The sequence below is a fragment of the Myotis yumanensis genome, unplaced genomic scaffold, assembly GCF_028538775.1.
Source record: "Myotis yumanensis isolate MYYU_CA2020_CCGP unplaced genomic scaffold, mMyoYum1.0.hap1 SCAF_3, whole genome shotgun sequence".
Classification (NCBI taxonomy): Eukaryota; Metazoa; Chordata; class Mammalia; order Chiroptera; family Vespertilionidae; genus Myotis; species Myotis yumanensis.
In genome coordinates this window covers 77,107,957-77,117,224 of record NW_027223754.1, presented here as the reverse complement: position 1 = coordinate 77,117,224, position 9,268 = coordinate 77,107,957, and the positions used below count along the sequence as shown (strand labels likewise).

General features: G+C 39.4%; 1 pseudogene; it reads left to right on the top strand.

Annotated features, from left to right (window-relative positions):
• Window positions 1-4,566: 4,566 nt before the first annotated feature.
• Window positions 4,567-5,096, top strand: LOC139006211 (jun dimerization protein 2 pseudogene; annotated as a pseudogene).
• Window positions 5,097-9,268: the final 4,172 nt, after the last annotated feature.

Sequence of the window (9,268 nt, the reverse complement as noted above, 5' to 3'; positions counted from 1 at the left end):
TTTTTTACTTCTGCATAGTATTCTATTGTGTAAATGTACCACAACTATTTTATTCACTCATCTACTGTTGGGCACTTAGGGCTGTTTCCAGATCTTAGCTATTGTTAAATAATGCTGCTATTGTATGTGCCCTGGCTAGAGATCAACCTGCAACTTTAGCTTATTAGGGTTATGTCCAAACCAACTGTACTAACCAGCCAGGGCTTACCCCTGTACTTATTAAAAAGAAAAAGAGGAAAATAAGAATTAGTTAAGATATTTCTTAAAATGAAAAATGTACTCCAAATATTTTTTGAATTATGATAAATTATTATTAACCATAAGTGAAACTATGAATATGCATTTCTTATACAAATCATTATTTTCTTTCTTATGAAAGTGTAGAAGTTTCCTCCATGCACAAGAGCCTATTCTCTTGATATTTATATAGATCAATAGACCTCAAGTTTTGACTTCACAATACCTTTATACTTTTAAAAGTCATTGAAGACTTCAATTAGGTTTGTTTGTGTGTGTTGTATTTATTATATCTGGATTAATGGAGGAAAGCCACTCTTTTTAATATCTACTTCTTCAATCATACTGCCGAGATATAATGTTTTGGTAGTTGTATGCAATGAGAACCCATTCTCAAACAGGAAGAGCTGAAAAAAGGCTGGCCTTTTCATACAATTGTGGATATTCTTTGATACTGTACCAAAACTCAACAAGCAGAATTTTCTTAAATATCATTTCAATGTGACATCTGAAATCATGTGAACTTATTGAACTTTTTTACATTCAAATCCATTTGTTTGTCTTACCCACTGAATGGATATTTTACCCAGGCACGAATTTGTAACGTTATATATTGCTCATTTGGAAACTACTCACTTTCCAGATATTTTTAGTTTTGACACTTTCCATTATAGATCATAAAAATAAGTTTCATATTAAACTTTATCAGAGATATCTTTAGGTATTAAGAAGCTATAAAACTAATGATTTCAGATAAAGCTTTTTCAAAATTCTCATTTCACTTGAAACCTTGAATTTTATCATGACTTAAAAATATACTGAGCTGTTTTTCTTAAAATGCAGGAAGAATCAATTAAATTATTTAAAAATAAATTCTGCTAAGTTACCAAACCTGACCCAGGCTCACATTCCTCACGGTGTGGAGTTTAAAAATTCAATGACTACTAGTGCAGTTTTGTGTCATTGTTATTATATGGAACCAGTTATCACCAGTCATACCCACCACTATTTTGTATCATCACTGGAAATATCAACACATGTAACAAAAGTAATTAGTGTATTAGTATGAGAGTAGTTTTGGTCTTATGGACCCACTAAATGGGTCTTGCTCCCACAGAAGTCAACAAAGTGCCCTTAGAAAATTGCTGTAAAGCATACTACAAATGCGGTAATATATATTTTTTGCATTTATATTATTGCTTAATAGCCTTATTCATAAAAGCAACTTAGAATGCTAAATTTAATTAATAAAAATTGTTAATTAAACACTAGCCCTTGATAGCATTTTCTAGAGGATAGAAAAACCTTCTTTAAGAATAAGAGAAATTAAAAAAAAACTTGTTTCAAATTATTTTATTCTATTACATTTCTAGAACAATAAATTTCTAGAACAATGAATTATTTCATGGTTAAACTTTTAATTCACCTGAGACTCAACCTACCAAACAAAAAATTCCAACTTTCAATTTCAATCCTATTATATATGTTCAATTGTATGTCTTGAAACACAACAAATAATTTATTTCTTTGCTTCTTTCTTCTAAGAAAATAGAACAATATAAAATATACATTTATAAAATGGAATGTCAGCACAAATGATACATACTTTAGACATAACCAAAATTAGTTTATATAACTTCAGTATTACTTTACTGCAAAACAAAAGCCTTAACATATGTCATTGATATTGATATTGATATGCTAAATATAGAAATATTTCAAGTCTTCTCCATTGTTTCCCTGGTGCTTAGAATTCTAGCATGCACAGTGAATTCTTTAGTATAATTGAAAAGGATGGCTTACAATAAGAATTTGATAATCAATTTTAGAATACAACTCTATAGTCATATTATGTAATTAGTTATCAATGAAAAAATACTTGGAAAATGTGCATTAAGTTTCAGATTCTAATTAATGTTGTTTATTGATTTTAAACTTTATGCACATATAAAAGCTTTTATGGATTTGCTTTTAAAAAGAAGATGATTCTCAAAAGTGATTTAGAGAAATATTTGCAAGTAAAATTCTGTTATTTATTTTTATCTACAATAGTACCAATTAAAGTAGTATTTTTTGTTAAATATTCATAAGTGGTGCATCTCTGAGTGATATTGAGAAATAGGCAAATGACAGGCTGATCTTGTACAACTATGCAATTAATATAATTTACCCTTACTTCTTTTTTTAAAAATATATTTTATTGATATTTTACAGAGAGGAAGGGAGAGGGATAGAGAGTTAGAAACATCAATGAGAGAGAAACATCGACCAGCTGCCTCCTGCACACCCCCTATTGGAGATGTGCCCACAACCAAGGTACATGCCCTTGACAGGAATTGAACCTGGGACCTTTCAGTCCGCAGGCCGATGCTCTAATCACTGAGCCAAACCAGTTAGGGCAACCCTTACTTCTTTATAATTTCAATTAGACCTCAAATTAATTGATGAGAAATTTCTTTGTTCTTTTACATGGAAATGAAATAAAAATAATAAAAGTATTTTATATAGAATTATAAAACATAACAGTAGTCAGCTCAATGCACATGTAATTTTAAATGCTATTAGGAAGTAAGAAAAATAGTAATTCAGCATATTCTTCTTATTACTTTTACTTTCCAATCTAGATATTGCTATACCCTGAGAAGATCTGTATATTCTCTGGAACAGGTGGGAATCCAGAACTTGGTGATACTAAATTGCAAGAAATTATTAACAATAATCACATTATATTATTATCCTTTTAGATATCACTCATATTTTCAAACTTTGATCTAACTGCCATGTTACTTTTTTCTACTCCTTTCCTATATTAATTACTAATACACGGAAAAAAATGTATATGTAAATTTTTTTCATTTGAATGTCAATTATATAAACCTTTATATCAAACCTGCGATTAATTTATCTTATATTTTTATTTTTATGAATGAGGAGTGGAGTGTATGAGGAAATATAAAGACTTTGGTCAATAGAATTTGTTTTATGTGTTAATTTTATTTTTTAATTTTCCCAGCTTTATTAAAGTATAATTGAAGAATAAATTTTTTAATATATTTAAGGCATATAACATGGTGTTTTTTTATTGTTTCTTGAACATGTATTTAATGCTAGGTTTTGGAATGAATTGGAGGAAGGGGTAATGGAGAATTGTTATTCAATAGATATAAAGTTTCAGTTATGCAAAATGAATAAATTCTAGAATTCTTAGTTTTTGCCTATATTTAAGAACACTGCTTTGTATACTTAAACATTTGTTAATGAAGTTGATCTCATTTTAAATGCCTTACTACAAAATAAATTAAATGAGACCTGAAAATGTCCTTGATTTTAGATACATGGCAAAGAACTAAAGCATTTATATGAATGAGGCTTTTTAAGAAAGTGATAGAGTGAGAAGATTCGACATGTTCAGGGAGGTATAAATATCACATGCTCTCACTCATTTGTGGAATATGATGAACAACATAATCTAATGAACAAAAATAGAACCAGAGACATTGAAGCATGGAACAGACTGTCCAACCTATGAGGGAAGGCACGGGGGGAGAGGGGAGGCAGTGCAGGGCAGGGAAGAGATCAACCAAAGGACTTGTAGGCATGCATATGAGCATAACCAATGGACACAGACAGTAGCTGGGTGAGGACATGTGCTGGGGAGCAGCCTGGGAGAAGTCAATGGGGGAAAAAGGAGACTCATGTAATACTTTAAACAGTAAAGAATTTAAATTTAAAAAGAAAGTGGTAGAGTGTAAGCCATTTCTAAGTGGATTGATGAATGAATAGAGGGTGATAAAACAGAAAGCACCCAAGAAGGGTCCAATGAAAAGAAGAGTTTAAATCCAGGAGTTCAGTATAGGCAATAGACCATTCAACAATGCTACCTTAATTTCTAGTCCTATATAATAAAAGCCCAGTAACCGAAATGGTGGAACGACCAGAATGACCAGAGACCAGAACCACCATGGCCTCTCTCCTGGGCTTGTTCTGCCTCCCAGCAAGCAATTAGGGGCAATCATGCAGGCAGGCAGAGTGGTTAGGGGCAATCAGGCAGGCAGGGAAGTGGTTAGGGGCGATCAGGTAAGCAGGTGAGTGGTTAGGGGTGGTGAGGCAGGCAGGCAGAGCCCCAGGATCAACCGCCTCAAAGAAGGAGACCCAGGCTGCCTGCCACAGCCTGTGGAGGGAAGCTTGGTGGCTGCGACAGGGTGGCGCTGGTGGTGGCTGGCACCACGCTGGCTCCTGAGTGGGCATGGCTTCTGCACCCTGGACCAGGCCCTGGGGTCACCACCTCTACCGGATGCTTCTGAAAGCTGGACTGCCACTCCTCCTGTTATGATGCCTGGACAGATCCTGGACCCTTCTATGACTGCGGGATCTCTGCTAGGGCTTGGCCCCCTGACCAGACTCCCCAGGTTGGCCTGACTGCAGAAGAGCTGAAATACACTGGCATACATAACGCTGGGGCCATGATCACCCCTTTGCACTTCCTGGAGGTGAAAGTGGGCAAGAGGCCTTGACCTGTGAAAAGTGAGCTAGATGAGGAAGAGGAGAGAAGAAAAAGGTGCCAGGAAAAGAAGAAAGTGGAGGCCGCCCCATGACAAAACAAGAAGAAGGAGCAGAGGGAGTTTCTGCAGTGGGAATCTGAGTGGCTGGAGCTCATGAATGCAGAGCTGAAATCCCAGATGGAGGAGCTGAAGCAGGAGTGGCAGCAGCACATCCTAATGCTCAACTGGCATCACTCCACCTGCATCATCAGGACCAACAGCGTTAAGACCCCCGACTCAGAAGGCAACCCACTGCTGGAGCAGCTGGAGAAGAGTGACCATGGGCTGGGAGGGGGAAGAGGAAGAGAAGGAAATTAGAAGAGGGAGGAGGAGGAGGGTCCAAGAGGGATCTTCCTTGCTGCATGAAAAACTCTTCAGTGAGGCTCAGCACAGCCAGCATCGGCCAGGCGTTTTTGTGAAACTCAGATCAGCCACACCAGGGGAAGAAATCCAGGCTGATGAAACCCAGGACTAAGTGCTGAGACCAAAGTAGTCCTGGGGTAGGGCGGGGGGGCAGCTGTTCTGCCTGGGGCCAGGCTTGCAGGAGGCAGGACAGAGGCTCTAGGCCAGTAAGATGCCCAACCAGGCAGCTATGGGCACTTCTCTGGCCTCTCCGCCAGGGCACCCACCCTAAGGATTTCTGAGCAGCCAGGGAAAGACATGAGTTGCAACCAAAATTAGTCTGAGTATGGAATTCAGAGTGAAACTGCAATCTCCCTGCCCCCAGCCCTGACCCTGACTCTGATCCTGATGCAAGGCTGGAGAAGGGCACAGTGCCAGGCCCTGCTGTAGCCACCCACCATGGTCCAGCTCAGTCCTGCCTGGAGTAGCAGCCGGGGCACACCCTCGCCGCCCTGCTGGAGTTGCTGTGGGCATGTGGCACAGGTGCCCATCCAAACATACTGAATGTTTACAGACTGGCTGTCCTGGAAGGGCTTTCAACTGCACATTTTTTTAAATACTTTTTTAAAAAATTATTTTTTACAAAAAACCCCGATTTTATACAAGTAATATATATCAATGAATTTCTATAATCACTCAATGTGATATAGTGCAGCCTGTCCTCGGGTTACGTCGGACTCGACGTACATCGTTTTGTGGTTATGTCACCATCTCCCATTTATTTATAAAAAAAAAAAGTTTCATCATTTTGACATATGTACATATGTGCTTTATGTTTTTTATCATTTATTTACCACAAGTAAAGGTCAGGAATTGTTATCTTTCTTTTAATTTTGTTTTACTGTTTCACTTCATTACTGCTGTGTATGTGCTCCATGTGAGTGATGTAGGTGCTTATGTAGGTGGGTTCTGACTTATGGTGAAAATCACGTTAGGTTGTGCCCTAGGAATGGATCTCCAATGTAACCTGAGAACCTACTGTATAAATATGCTATGGTTTGTTTGTTACAAACAGATATTTAGCAGTTATGGCTGTTGCATGTAACTTCTAAGTACTGTAGCCTCTGGGTATTGGGGTGGCAGGGGCAGGGGTGCGGTGCATTTCCATCCTGGTAAACCTTTCATAGTACTCAGTTCTGTATCGCTCAGTAAACATTACTCTTACTTAAAAAAAAAAAAGAGGGAGGCTGGTGGGGGCCCCACCATCAATGGCCCCACAGAGGGAGGCCCAGGTCAGTCAAGTGATCCCACCCCACGCCTGTCGCCTGCAGAGGGAGGCTACCAGTAGCAGAGGAGGGGAGGGCAGTGCTGCACAGATGGCAAGCAGTGGCATCAGCAGGGGCAGGGCAAGCTGCTTGCAGCCGGGGGAAGAAAAGCCCTGATAGTTCCTGATCTCAGGCCAGGCCTAGGGACCCTACTCAAGGGGTCCCAGATTGCGAGAGGATGCAGGCCGGGCTGAGGAACCACCGCCCCCCGCCCCTCAGTGCATGCATTTTCATGCACCGGGCCTCTAGTATTAAATAAAAATATTAATAGTTTTTAAACATTAAACATTAAACAAGTCTTGCAGATCACATACAGGAAGTTCTGAAACAGAAACTTTTAGAGGTTAGAAACTCAGATCAGGACATTTGACTTGTCAGGTTTTGCTCAACCTACATTTTTTCCCCTGCCAGTATATGCACTTAACTAATAGATTTAGCAAGCCACATTAAAGAAGTCAATGTAATACCACTTGTACCATTCTTAATATAGTTTATAATATCAATAGGGGATCCTAGCGAAAATGGTACTTCTGAGAATCACTTAGCATTTTATGAAAATTTAAAAAATACCAGAATACCGAAATGATCCATTATTATAACTCTGGGTACTTAACTAGATTTTATTTAGAATTTTTATTTTAATCACTTATTTGTTGATTATATATCTATAATATGGAGTTTTAGGTGGCACTTACAAAGTTGGTACACACATTTATGCAAATGTGAATATGTATGTATATACCTGCATACACATCTTTGAAATATCTATTAGGAATAACAGTATTGGAGAGAATCGAAGATGGCGGCATAGGTGAACACCGGAAACTGCTGCTGCAAACAACCACTTCAAAAATACAACTAAAAGAAGGAACGGACATCACCCAGAACCACAGGAAGGCTGGCTGAGGAGAGACTCTTCAACTAGAAGGAAAGAGAACAGCATTCCGAGGCTCAGAGGAGGCGCAGTGTGGAAAATTTAAAGGTGCGGAGGTGCGCGCACAAAGCAAGGTGGTGGCTGAGGGCGCGGTTGTCGTTTTCAATCAGGAGGGAGTCTCAGACTCCGAGCTCCAGATCCGGGCGAGTCTCTAGGGACCCAGACTCAAACGGGAAGAAGTGGGACTGTCTGGCTACGGTCCCTCCGAGGTTTGCAGCGGTTGCTGGGACAGAGAGGCAGAGCCCCTGGGGAAGGACTGAGAGCAGCCATAACTGCTCCCTCTGCCCGCCCTGTTGATCCCGCCCCGCCCCGCCCCGCCCAAGCCCTGCACAGAGCCATTTGCCAGATCGCCTCAGGCAAAGGCTAGATTAGCACCTCCCCAGAGGACAGAAGTTTTCCACACAGCTGATTCTCACAGCCAGTCGGCCTGGTGGTCAAATCCCTCTAGTATTAACTACAACAATTAAGGCTTAACTAGAACAAGACTGGGCACAAAAACCACAAGGGGGTGCACCAAGAAAGCATAAAAGATGCACAAAAAACCATGACAGAAATGGAGGATATGGAGCTAAAAATCGCAATTTTGAGGGCTTGCAATAAACTTGAGCAGAGCCTCACGAAAACTAATGAGACCCTCGATGCTACGATAAAGAAACTAGAAATTAAGCATACACGGACTGAAATAAAGAATATTATACCCAATAGCAGACCAGAGGAGCACAAGAATCAAGCCAAAGAATTGAAATGTGAAGAAGCAAAAAACACCCAACTGGAAAAGCAAAATGAAAAAAGAATCCGAAAGTGTGAAGATAGTGTAAGGAGCCTCTGGGACAGCTTCAAGCGCACTAATATCAGAATTATTGGGGTGCCAGCAGATGAGAGACAGCAAGATATTAAAAACCTATTTGAAGAAATAATGGCAGAAAACTTCCCCCACCTGGTGAAAGAAATGGACTTACAGGTCCAAGAAGCGCAGAGAACCCCAAACAAAAGGAATCCAAAGAGGACCACACCAAGACACATCATCATTAAAATGCCAAGAGCAAAAGATAAAGAGAGAATCTTAAAAGCAGCAAGAGAAAGAGACTCAATTACCTACAAGGGAATACCCATACGACTGTCAGCTGATTTCTCAACAGAAACTTTGCAGGCCAGAAGGGAGTGGCAAGAAATATTCAAAGTGATGAATACCAAGAACCTACAACCAAGATTACTTTATCTAGCAAAGCTAGCATTCAGAATTGAAGGTCAGATAAAGAGCTTCACAGATAAGGAAAAGCTAAAGGAGTTCATCACCACCAAACCAGTATTATACGAAATACTGAAAGGTATCCTTTAAGAAGAGGAAGAAGAAAAAGGTAAAGATACAAATTGTGAACAACAAACATGCATCTATCAACAAGTGAATCTAAGAATCAAGTGAATAAATAATCTAATGTACAGAATGAACTGGTGATTATAATGAATCAGGGACATAGAAAGGGAATGGACTGACTATTCTTGGGGGGGAAAGGGGAATGGGAGATGCGGGAAGTGACTGGACAAAAATCATGCACCTATGGATGAGGACAGTGGGTGGGGAGTGAGGGCGGAGGGTGGGGCGGGAACTGGAAGGAGGGGAGTTATGGGGGGGGGGAGAGGAACAAATGTAATCTGAACAATAAAGATTTAATTAAAAAATAAAATAAAATAAAAAACACTAAAAAAAAAAAAGGAATAACAGTATTTTCTATTATCTCTTTATTTGTCAGGCACATGATAGGTATTACTTTTTAAAATATATTTTTAGCCCAAAATCGGTTTGGCTCAGTGGATAGAGCGTTGGCCTGCGGACTGAAAGGTCCCAGGTTTGATTCCAGTCAAGGGCATGTACCTGGGTTGTGGGCACA